This window comes from Kogia breviceps, chromosome 19 (assembly GCF_026419965.1).
Source record: "Kogia breviceps isolate mKogBre1 chromosome 19, mKogBre1 haplotype 1, whole genome shotgun sequence".
In the NCBI taxonomy this organism is placed as follows: domain Eukaryota; kingdom Metazoa; phylum Chordata; class Mammalia; order Artiodactyla; family Physeteridae; genus Kogia; species Kogia breviceps.
Window position 1 is genome coordinate 38,205,908 of NC_081328.1, and position 12,729 is coordinate 38,218,636.

A 12,729-nucleotide genomic window follows, 5' to 3' on the forward strand; every position below is an offset into this window, starting at 1 on the left:
AACTGATGAGTTCAGATGAGATCATACTTCATTAGGGCAGGTCCTCATCCAACAAGACTGGTGTTCTTACAAGAAGATGAGAGACAGAGACACAGGGAGAATGCCACATGATGAAAGAGGCAGAGACTGGTATGATGCCGCCACAAGCCAAGGAACACCAAGGACTGATGGCCACCACTGGAAGCAAGGAAGAGGCAAGGAAGGATTCTGCCCAGAGTCTCAGAGGAAGCCTGGCCTTGCTGACACCCTGACTTTGGATTTCTAGCTTCCAGAATTGTGAGACAATGAATTTCTGTTATTTTATTTTATTTTTATTTATTTTTATTTATTTTTTTTATTGCAGTACATGGGCTTCTCACTGTTGTGGCTTCTGCCGTTGCGGAGCACAGGCTCCGGACGCGTAGGCTCAGCGGCCATGGCTCGCGGGCCAGATGCTCCGCAGCATGTGGGATCTTCCCAGACCGGGGCACGAACCCGTATCCCCTGCATCGGCAGGCGGACTCTCAACCACTGCGCCACTGGGGAAGCCCCTAATTTCTGTTACTTTAAACCCCCCAGTTGGTGGTATTTGTTACAGCAGCCCTACGAAACTAATACACTCTTCTTGAAGGATATTTATGTTGATTCCAATGTGGAACTGTTACAGTAGTGATTGACTGCTGCCATTTTTGGAGCCGTATGGTTGGGGCCTGGCCTGTTTAGAGCCCTAGGATTTGTTCTTTTCTCCAGAAATCCCTTGGAACAATCACGGACCTCAGCCTTGGTGCCTTAGACTCAATTCATACCTTGTCAGCGTTGCCAGATGAAACACAAGATGCCCGTGTCCTATTTGGGACATACCTATTCTAACAAATTATTTGTTGCTTACCTGAAATTCAAATTTAATAGGCATTTACATGTTTATTTGCTAAATCTGGCAACTTTAGATCTCGGGCTCCCGGTTGTAATCCCAAAGAGTGGCTCTGTGGGCAACCCACACTGTACCCGAAGGAGTTCAAAGGTCCTGGTTTTCTGCAGGACCTCTGGAAGATCTCTCCAGCTCCTGGATCCTGCCTCTCCCCTAGCACCCTGATGTTCCTAGTGGAACCTAGATGTCCTGCAGTGCCTGCCTCTCTCAGAACCAGGCTGAGCCCCTCTCCTGCCCATATCAGAAACAAGGTACTCATTCACTCCACGCTCCCTTTACACTAGCAGTTCAAGTTCACCTCCTTCCAATCTGCCTCTCCCTTCACTACTCACCCCCCACTGAGCTCCAACAAGACAGATGTGTACCTGGCCCGAAGGAACTAACTAACCGGTTCCAGGTGTGCAGAGTGAGACTGGAGGAGGAAGAGCGCAGCGAGAGCCTGTGACAGGGGTGGGAAGGGTCTCCCAAAGTGCGCTATTTAAAAAATTGCCCAGGGCTTGTAAATACTATCCCTGGTCTGAATCAGAAATCTCCAGGGAGGGGAAGCGGCCTAGTCTGGAGACTCAGGCAAGGCGTCTGAGAGGAGATATGTCCAGTTGAGGCTGAAGGCTCAGTAGGAGTTAAGCAGGTGAGGTTTGGGGGCAGGACGGGGAGCCTGGAGAGGAAAGAGCACAAGCGAAGGCAGGGAGGATGGGGAGAGTCTGGCCCGAGACCAGAGAAGAGGCCGGTGTGCTTGGGGTGTTGAGAGCTGGGAAGAAAGAGGTGAGTTGAGCCTGGAGAGAGTAGATGAGGCCACTTCTGGCCAAGCCTTGTGGGGCTGGTTAAGAAAAAAAAGCAATGAGAAGGAAAAAAAAAAAGAAGTAGTGAGAATGAAAAATAAAAGCACTGAGAATGCGCTCCGGGCAGGGACCATCTGGGCCTTTTTCGAAGGTGGAGCCCTGGGTTGCTGCCCTCCTCTGACTCCTCTGGCTTCTGCAAGTGCCTAGTTGCCCCTGTCCTCCCACAGCTACCCCCTGCCCTCCAAGGTTACTCTGCGGGGGTGGGGGGTGGGGCTCTCTGCTAAGTCTGATGCTGTGGATATTCCTTCCATGGAGGCAGGGGACAGGGGGACTGTGGCTGGCGAGAAACGGGAGTTCACAGACAGATTTAGAAAATCTCCATGTTAGACAAGTAATGTTTTTGTTATTGAGAAAATTCTATAAATGTTGAAGTATGTGGTAGGCATACCACATGTCCTGTATGGTCCCCTCCTTCTGAGGGTGGGCTGGACCCAGGGACTTGTTATCAATGAATAGAATACGGCAAAAGCGAGAGGGTGACTGTCTTGAGATTGGGCCACTGAAGACTGCGCCTTCCGTCTCGCTCGCACGCTCTCTCCATGACTCTCTCCTTTGCTCTGGCGAAGCTGGCTGCCACGATGGTGCTGCTCAATGGAGAGGCCCGTGTGCCAAGGAACTGAGGGTGGCTTCCAGCCAACAGGCTGCAAGGAAATCGAGGCCTTCAGTCCAGCAACCCACCAGGAACTGGATCCTGCCAGCAGCCACGCGGATGAGTTTGGAAGTGGACCCGTCCCCAGTGGAGCCTTGAGATGACTGCAACCCCGGACAACACCTGGATTGTCCCCTGCGAGGGACCCTGAAATAGACTAAGCTGCACCTGGATTCCTGACTTTCAGCACTTAAGCTTTAGGATGGTTTGCAGCAGGTAGGTAACGAATACTTAGTTTAACTTGGAAAAGGCCAGCCATACCTGTCAACATCCTAACACATCTATTCACGTAGTTTGAAATCATGGTGGGCACCCTAATTTTGAAGTTCTCTTTTTTCCTTATCAATGTGGGAGAGGGTCCATGGACTGTGTATGTGTCCATCAGGGTCCAGTCAGAAAACGAAAACCACATCAGTTATCTTTAAAGAATTTAATGTGAAGAATTGCATCACAGTACAGTGTGAAAGGGGAAAGTCACCAATAACCAATCATGAAAATTGCTCTCAGAAAATCTTGTAGATTGTCAGGAGCTGGGGCCTTGGAAACTCCAAAGCCGAGGATTGTTTAATTTGATGTTGGTGTTGTATTTCAGCTTCTCTTCCATTTCTTTGGGGGCAGTGGAGGCTAAGAATCTATTTTGAACGGGAACAGAGATTTCTCCCTCTCTCTCCCTCTGCGATAAGCATGATTTGTTGAATTAGCTAGTTCGGGGGTAGCACGATGGTGACGCATTGTATAGTAAAAGCCTTTACCCTGTTCCCGTCACAGTCACACAGCTGCAGTTTTCCAGGCCTGATTGCCCATTGTGTGGACGTCCCAGTTTACTAAACCACTTCCCCAGTCTGGTTCCCAGTTTTTGACCTTTAAAGAAAGACTCCAGTGCATGTATTTATGCAGATAACACTTGGCTTCCGTTTGAATTATTTCCTTGGAATAAATTCCCAGGAATGAGATGATTGGGTCCAAGGGGGAGGAAGGGCTTTATGAGTGTTGCTAGGAATTGCTTTATTGCTTTCAAAGGAGCTAGGCCAACTCAACATCGACAGTTTAGAGCGTATGAGGGGGTAGCTTCAGGGCAACAAGTTATTCATGCCTATGAAATCAGCTTCCAGGCCCTTCGAAAACTACCAGAAAGAGCTCAGAGAGAAGTACTGGGTTAGAAGTAGGAAGTCTGAAGTCCCGCCAGTGCCCAAGGGAGCAGAGTAAGCAGTTATCAGAGTCCGTGGTGGCCAACAGGTCCTGAGTTCGAATTCTGACTTTGTTACTTAATCTTTCTGAGTCATTTGTTTTTATCATCTATAAAACAGGAACTATAGTAATATTGCACCTTGTGAGGTAAGATGCAGATGAAATGAGTTATTACACGTTAAGTGATTACAGCACATGGGACAGCGCAAACATTGATCAGGCAAACCTTGAGTAAGTATTAAGAGCAACCATTATCAGCGTTTCTATTATTTAGTGGCTGAGCCTCTGTTTCCATCTCTCTGTCCTGTTCCTCCAGTGGCTGACCATCTCTTCTGGGCTCCTGCACGAGACCCCAGCCAGGCTCCTCAGCTTGTCCTGTGGATCTTCTCTTCTCTCTGAGGCCAAGTAAGTAATACACAGAGTCGATGGTCTCTGGATGCCCCCTTGTGGACAGCTGGCTTTCTTTCGCTAACCCCAGCTAAAAAGGAAAACTGGCCCTACACTTGCGAAGGACCAGGTGTGTGTGTGTGTGTGTGTGTGTGTGTGTGTGTGTGTGTGTGAGAGAGAGAGAGAGTGTGCGTGTGTGTGTGTGTGTGTGCACGCGCGCGCGCGTGCGGGGTTGTGGTCGGGCAGGCCTCTGTCTCTGTAGATAAAACAGGAAATGGCATGTCATGGCATCCTCCTATCCTCCTTGCTGGTTAGGAAGGGGATGGGTCTGTGAGTCTCTATACACTTACACACATACCCAGGTTGGAGCTGCGCGTGCTGGTTTGTGTGTGTGTACGTGCACATGTGTGCGTATACTTGATGCTACTTTTCTTGTCATAGGGGTCTTATGGGGTTCCACTGAGACTATATGGCTTGATAAATGAAAGCACTGTGAGGGTGTGAGGCCATTATGTATATAACCATGTGCTTTATCCATGCACTCATTTGGACATTGAGTTCCACAGATATTTATCGAGTGCCTACCATGTTCCAGGTCTCCTGAGGTCGGGGAAGGCACCAGTGACAAAGACAGAATCGTTTCTGCCCTCTCCCAGTCTAGTGGGTGAGTAAACCACTGAGGTGCAGGGGAGTTGTAGAGATGCCAAGGAATGCTGCCTGGAGGAGGTGACCCCTGAGCTGAGTCATGTAACAGTGGGTGCTCTGGCTCTTCCCTGCTTTGGGGCAGAGGGGTTGGTGCAAAGAGCACTGGTGGGGGTTTTAGAAGTGCGGGTTTTAACCCCAACTCACTGAGCAAGTTTGTTTCTTTGGGGCCCTTTCCTCCTGGGTGAAGCCAGTGGGTTGGCCATGACATCTATAGTCCCTATGGACTATGATGCTTTCTGATCTTTTATTCCCTCAGCCTGAGGAATTCTCTTTCCTGCCACTCTTCTGTCATACTCCACCCCCTTCCCTGAAGAAGTGAAAACCACACTGAGCGATAGAAAGCGGAGGAACATTGATACACGCAGGACATGTGCGTTTACGTACTGCACGCATGTGCTTCTCCGCCCTCACGGCCGTCCTGCTGGAAGCCCCCAACCCCACGCCGCCTCTGCCTCTCCGGTCAGAAAGGAACCGACAAGGCGGAGGCGTGGGATGGAGGACGGAGGTGAGGGCTCAACAGACCTCGCTCCTTCTTCACTGGGCTACTTGGGCAGGTCCCTAAGCTTCCCAGAGTCTGTTTCCAGATCAGCAAAATACCCACCTGGTAGGGCTTCTGGGATGATCCAAGTGACATCTGTGACATGCCCTCCACTCTCTGTAGGACCTAGCAGTTTCAGAAGATGGGAGCTAAAAAGCAATCACATTAAAAAATATCTGGTGTGGGTCAGACCCTTGTCTCTGCAGGGGGGAAACGTGTGACCATAACACCACTTGGACCTTCCCAGTGACAGTAATCGAGGGCAGGATATCAGACGTGTACCAAACTCACCATCGGTGGCTCTGCACTCTGGTTCCAGTGACAATGCAGCTTATTGACTGGAGAACTTTGGCCAAGTTCCTTAACCTCTCTAAGCCTCAGTTTTCTCATCTATAAAATGGGGACTTAACGGTAGCTCCCTCCTAGAAGTGCTGTGAGTATCAACTGAGATAATGGATGTAAAAGCACTTCATATTTTTCCCGGCATATTGTAAGTGCTCAGTAAATTGGCAGCTACTTGTATTGGTCAGGATACGCTAACTGGTGTAACAAATAGCCCAGAATGTATAATGGGTTAGAGATGATAGAAATTTGTTTCTTGTCCTTGTAATGGTCTTAGGAAATGCCAGATTGGCAGTGGTGCTCATCCAGAGACCAGGTTGCTGACAGCTTTGCCCTTTTTAATATGTGGCTTCCAGGATCGTTTTGGCCATTGGCATCCAAGCGGTGGGTGGGGAAGAGAGAGTGGAGAAGGTGCACCAGCTTCTTAAGTGCCTCTTCAGCTCACATTCTATTGGACATTTATTGGCTTTGCTCACTGTTCCCAGATTTCTCCTGATTCCTGGTGACAGAGCTGGTACCTCTGAGCAGCTCCGGAGAGGCATAGAGCCTTGCTTAAGAAAACCCCACACCCCAGGAAATCCGAGTCTCTTTTGAGCCGCCCCACCACTCTAGGTGCAAGACCTGCCTCAGAGAGATGCTCTGGTGATTCCGTTCCACCTGGCCTGCTGGGCACCTGCCCCGAGCCGGCGGCATGAGAGATACACGGAGGAACAAGACAGGACTCTGCACTCAGGAGCTCATAGTCGGCTGGGGGAATGAGATATTCTTTAGAGAACTATAAACTCTGTGAAGGGGACAAGTTCAAATGAAAAGGGTACTTGGGGGAAGCGGCATCTGTAATGGGTCACAAAGGAGACGTGGGATTCTAACAGGTGACAGTGGCTGGAGGGGGCTTCAGGGGGAAGAAGGGGCAGGTGCAAAGGTGGAGGGAGAGGGAAACACAGGTCTCCTCGGGGGAATCCAGGTCACCAGACCGTGCTACACAGTCTGGCTTGCCATCTCCCTTTCCCTTCGTTAACTTTCTCCAGAAGGAGAGACGGTAGGAGGGAGCCTTCAGGATGAAGGCTCATTTTGCCAGTGGTTCGTCCAGAGTCCACGAGGAGGGACTCCTTCCTCTGAGTGCGTATCCCGAGCAGAGCAGCTGAGCTGACGCGCCTTCCTCTGGTCTTGGGGGAAGAGCAGACAGACTCATGGCCTCATCTCTCTGGACCTGGCAGCTGGTGGGAGAGATGGACAGATCTTGGTTCTAGTTCTGGCTCAGCCGCTTAGTAGCTGGGTGACCTTGGACACATTATTAACCCCTTCCAGTCTCCGTTTCATTGACTGTAAAATGGGAATAATAACAGTACCAGCTCACAGTGTTGTGAGTCGACCTAATGAACTGAATGACCTAATGGTTACACAGTTAGCACGTGACTGACACATATTGAGCCCCTTAAATATAATTTTCCTCCTCCCTTCCTCCCTTCCTTCCCTTCTCCCTTCCTCCCTTCTTCATGGGGAATATGATGGCTACCTTAAAAGCAGAGCTCTGAGACGGGTGACCCATAGGTAGATGGAGGCAACCCCCGCTTTCCACAGAACCCTCAGAATCCCAGGCCAGAAGACTGGAGAAAACGGGAAACTGGCAATTTCACCCACAGGTGCAGACCTCTGGGGTGGAGACTCTTCCTGCATCGTTGCCCTAGGACGGAGTGGGGCTGAGACAAGCCAAGGGGCCAGCTGGAGTAAGGTGGGAGGGGTGGGAACGAGCTGGACCTGTGCTTTCTCCTTCCTGAGGCCAGCTTCCTCTATCGAAACTGGACAGTCCAGATGTCCCATCCCACTCTCTGCCAGCCAATTGAAAAAGAGCCAGCAGTTAATTTGCACTAGGATGTTATAGCAATAAATGAATCAATGATATTCACACCCTAGGGGTGTTGATAGCTGTTAATGGCTCTCTGGTTCAGCCAAACTGCCTTCTTACCAGCACAGCTCTCCTCCCTGAAGCCGGCTAGGGCTCAGCTGGAGTGCTGATTGCCTGCCGGGAGCGGGAGCCGAGGCCCAAGTCTGGGCTCTAATCTGGGGTCTGGAATAGGGCTAACCAGGGGACACGAGCCAAGGGGCAGGGGCAGGCAGGACTGGAACCATTGTGACCATCAGCTGCTAGAGAGTGGGTGAGCCAGAAGACCTTAAACGTTTAGGTCAGACCAGATGAGACCTTGCATATGGCCCACCGCCCACCACTGCCCTTTGATTAAGAAGGGCAAAGTCTAGAAGGTGGAAGGAGGTGGGGTGAGAGGCAGGAGAGGGCCTGCAGCTTCTCCACGCTCAGGACGGGGCTATTGCATCCTGCCCATCTTCCGCACGGGCAGCTAGGACCCTCCGAGGTTATAACCACGCCAACCTCATCTGACTGTCTTGGCTGGGAGAGGAAAGCAGTGGTGCCTCAGGTGGGCTGGCTGCAGCCACTCTTGGCCACGGCTCTGCAGCTCTGGGCAGAACGTAGCTCCTAGGAGGCCTAGGCCTGAGCTGAGGAATCGGCTAGGGATCTTGTCAAAAGGCAGATCATGAGTCTGAAGGTCTGGGGCCTGAGCGTCTGCATGTCTTATAAGCTCCCGGCTGCTGCTGGCGCTGCTGGTTGAGGACCAGCAGCTTGAGTAGTGAGGGTGGGTAACCTGGAGTGGGGGCTAAGGACTCCGCAGGCCTTAGGCATGTCCCTAGGGAGCTGGCCTGTGACATCTGGTGTTCCTTCTACTCTGATGCTGTGCATCTCTAACTGGTGGGTGGCCAGTGCTGAGTTCATCCCCTCAGCTGCTCCTCTGGGTGCTGTCCCAGGCCCGGAGGAAGGTGGCTGCCTTTGTGGGTGATTGATAAGAAGACAGTTACCCATCCGCGAGAACTTGCTGTGAGACCTCAACCCTTACAGATGGCAGAATCTGGCCCCAAGATATTTTTGAGGCCCGTGGGACCCCGGGGTTTAGAGAAAGTGCAGGAATGAGAGACATTTGTTTATTTAGCAAACATTTCCACCCAGGACCTCTCTGGTCCTTTGGGGAGGGGGGTTGAAGCTCTTATGAATCCCTCTGTGGGCACCCAGCACAGTGCCAGAGCTGGGGGGTCTTCAGGGGCCTGGTCCTCGGCCCTACCCTGTGGGAGCTTATCACCCTTGTTGGAAAGCAGATGCCTCACAGAGACTCAGATCGCTTTAGAGGCACTTTCCCCTGGCAGGAGGGCTCCGGAAACTCAGGCCTCCTATCGCAGGTAAACACCTAGCTTTGTACCCCAGGAAGCTCCCGGCACAGATGCCTCAGCCTTTCCCTCTCTCTCTCAGGGCTGGGTTCCTGTCAAGGAGACAGAGAAAGTTTCCACTGTGTGTGTGCGCGCGCGCGTGTGTGCGCGCACGTGTGTGTGTGTGTGTGTGTGTGTGTGTGTGTGCCGCCCACGTGGAAGTGCCCTATTATCTTTTCCCTTTTGCTGAAAATCAGGTCAGTGGTATGACTGCTGTTGCTAACCGCACGGTGCAGTGGGGAGGTGGCCAGAGCTGGCGTGGCCTCAGCAAGCGCTGATGGCTGAGGGCAGGAGGGTGAGGCCCGGGTGCCCCCACCGCTTGGCTCCCCAGCCACGGGGTCCCCCGAAAGCAGCTGCCAATCTGAGGGACAGGACATCGTCAGCCGCGTCCCGTTTCCCTTCCAACATTCGTCTCCCGCTCCTGCTGGCTGGGTCTGAAGGCTCCCTGGTGGACCCTGTTGCGTAGCTGGGGAACAGGGCCTGAGTGCCCTGGCTTGTGGCTGGGGGCTCCGCAGGAAGGCGTGGGCAGTGTGGAGCCTGGGGTTAAACCGGGTGGGGTGGAACTCTCCTCGCAGGTAATAACAACAACAAGGGCTCCGGGCACCGAGCACTTTCACGCCGGTTTCCTCACCTCACCCACAACACAGGCTTGGAAGGGGAGAGGGTGAGCGTTATTGTCATGTTTGCTGAGGAGGGTGATCTGAGTGAGAGTGAGGTCAAGAGCCTAGTTCAAAGGCATCTAGACTCCAACCCCGGGCTCATACTCCCCTCCTGGGGCCTGCGAGGGCCTGGGCCCTTCTACCCCCCCCCCCCGGGGGGGGGGCGGAGGAGAGAACTTTCCCTGTTGCCCTTGCAGATGTAAGGAGACGCGGCCACCGGCCACGGCCGCCAGGGGAATCCGAGCAGCCTCAGCTGGGTCCTGCGGCTCTGCGTCTCCCGCAGGCTGAGGCCAAGGCTGTGTTCTCAGGGATCAACTGGGGAAGGACCTGCCTCCCCAGGCCCTGAGCCTGAATGGGATAAGGGACAGAGAGCAGAGGATCTTCCGGGAAGGGCAGCCCCTTCACCCTCTTCTCATCCTGCCCTTTAAGTTCACCACTCCTTCGTCCACCAATCACTCCCACCCTCCCAGCGCCCCAAGTCCCCCTCTCCGCTCTGCTTTTGCTTCTGTGCTGTTTCCTCAGAGGCTCAGACAATAGAAGCTGATGATCCAACCGCTGAGAGCACAACCTCCCCTCCCCCTGCAGCCAGAAATCATATGTTACCCATTGCTGGGGCCCAGGCTGCCAGACTGAGACCTTTTGCTTCCCTCCCACTTTTTACTGGAAATGAGCCCCCGTCAGCGCTCCCCCCTCCCCCCGCCCCGCCCCGGCCAGGCCTCCCTCAGGAAGGTTCAAGGACTCATCTCTGGCTTTGCATGCTCTGTGAGCCTCTTGGGGAAGTGAGCGGGGGCTGGGGACCACGGCCACTGGAGGCCCTTCCTGTGTGGTGGAGGGGGGAGCCTTGTCGTGACCTCTCCGGGTCAGCTCAGCTGCTCTGCTCGGGATACGCACTCGGAGGAGGAGCTCACCACGAGGTTAGGATACTGACGTTACACAGACCAAGCTGGAAATTACAGAGTGTCTTAGAGGGAAAAAACCCCCAGGGGTTTCAGTTCCCATGGAAACGGCATCTATTTGCAAAGGAGCCCACGTCAGAGCTGGACGGCTCTGACCGGGTGCTTGTGTGGGGTGGGGGTGGACGTTGGAGGTCAGGGTCATCTACTTACTGCCCGGGACTCTCCCAGGGCAGCAAGTCTGAAAGCGCGCCCTTACCTTTGCCCTTGACCAGCACTTTTCCCATAGCGGGACCCGTTGGCCCCAGGCATATCTCTACCATGCAGGGGCTTTTGGGTAGATTGAAAACTTATGAGTCAAAGGTGTGGGAAGACCCCAAATTCGCTATTCTTACATTGACTCCACAAACGTTTTCGATCTATTCTGTGCCAGCACTGGGCTAGGCCAGCCAATCAGGAGTTGGTATGTACCTGCGAAGTTTGCTAGTTGAAACCTCCTTTCCTGGAAGGAACTGTGGTCAAAAAGGGCCACAGCGGGGACTTGTCGGAGACCACATGCTATTGGAGCACATAGGTGCAGCAATGCCACTCCCCTCCCCCTGCAGCCAAAGCAAGTGACTTCTGTTCTCATGTGTCAGGGGAGCTAACTCCTACATCTCAGGGGAAAAAATTACCCTTAAGAGGTCAAAGCTGGCACCCACGGCTTGAGAGGGGATTATTCCAGTGATCGATTGTCATGGGAAGAGCGTCTATCTTTACCATCCCCAAAGACTGATGTCCAGGCTGGAGGCTTTCATGTCTGGTCACCACCAAGATGAGGCCCTTGTTGTGTGTTAATTTCCCAGTTAGAATCATTAAGCGAGCCGATACAAAAAAAGAGGTTTTTTTTTTTTCCTTTCACTTTGTGGTCACAGAGAGCTCCTCCATCCACAATCTCATTGAATGGAATTCTCCCGACAGCTTTACGAAAGTTGTTAGGACCACATTGTGCCCGTTTTCAGATGGGGAAACTGAGGCTGGGGAGGAGAGGGTACTGTTGAGCTTACCCAGAAGGTAAATGGTGAAGCTGGTATGGGAATCGGATGCCAGAGGCTTGGCTTTGCTCCCTCCTCCCTGTCAAGGGGCCTCTGATGACCAGACCCCTGCCCTGGCTGGCCTGGGGAACAGGAGCTTGCTGTGCGCTGGAGAGGCTGGGTGGCGGGCGGGTACCGCTCTGTGTCTGGTCTCCTAGGGGCTGCAGATCAGAAAGACCACAGATCCCAACTGTGCTGCTTGCCCACATCCTTTTACTCTTCAATGCCTCCGTTTCCTTCTCACTAAATCGAGGGAGTATGTTGGCGGGGGTGGGGGATGCGGTCTGAGCAACCTACGGCCTTGTAAGAATTTCAGTGAAATCAAGGTTCTTATGGTGGCCACTTGGGTGGCTATTCTTCTCTCCACGTGGGTGACTGCAATGGGGACGGGGCACAATGACACGGTAGACTCCCCTTAGAACTGATCCGTTTCCCGATTAACTGCTTGGCGTCTGGTACCCCCTAACAGATTGTTGGGCTCTCAGGGAAGGGGTAGAGCCTGGAACAGTTTTAAGTAGGGAAGGTTAGGTTTGGGGGTGGAAAGTAGAAGAGGAAGAAAAGAGTTCCAGGTCTTGGGGTCCTCTTGGCTTGGGGTGGGGGGGGGGCAGTGGTCTCAAAAGGAACCTAGGGATGCTGACGGTACCCGAGAGGATGCTGGGCTAGGTCCACCTCTAACGTTTGTATCTGGCTGGGAAGGGACAGACGGGTCTGGGGTTTCTGAACCCAGGATGAGATCGCAAGTACTGACGAGGAGACCAGATGTCCAGCACTGGGGAGAATCCAGGAGGCGAGGCCGTAGTATCCGTGCCTACCTGACGACCCTGCAGTGAGGACGTGAGGAGGGGGCTGAGGCTGGGAAGTTGAGTGCCTTGCCCAAGGCCCTGTGGCTGGTAAGAAGCAGAGGTGGGGATCTTAGGACTGCCTCTCTTCTGGGGTGGGGTGAGGGGTGCTGTACTTTCGGGAAGGTCAGGGTCATTGTTCTTACTTCTTTGGGTCCAAGACCTTCTAAACTCTCATGGGACCCCCGCTCGGGCTCACTTGCCGGGAGACTCGGCTCTCCCCCTGCTGTTCTCTCTCCGTCTCCCCCCATGTGGCCTGCCCGCTCCTCATCAATCCCTCCATTTTCCACACTCTTCCTTTCTTTTTTTTTTTTTTCGGTATGCGGGCCTCTCACTGCTGTGGCCTCCCCCGCCGCGGAGCACAGGCTCCGGACGCGCAGGCGCAGCGGCCACGGCTCACGGGCTCAGCCGCTCCGCGGCACGTGGGACCCTCCCGGACC

The 12,729-nt window shown here is 53.3% G+C and overlaps 1 long non-coding RNA gene across 1 annotated transcript; it reads left to right on the forward strand.

Moving 5' to 3' along the window:
* Positions 1-3,411: 3,411 nt before the first annotated feature.
* Positions 3,412-7,456, forward strand: LOC136793208 (uncharacterized). The gene is made up of 4 exons (XR_010838187.1): positions 3,412-3,814; positions 3,900-3,988; positions 4,566-4,634; positions 4,932-7,456. It is a non-coding gene; the product is annotated as an uncharacterized lncRNA (long non-coding RNA).
* Positions 7,457-12,729: the final 5,273 nt, after the last annotated feature.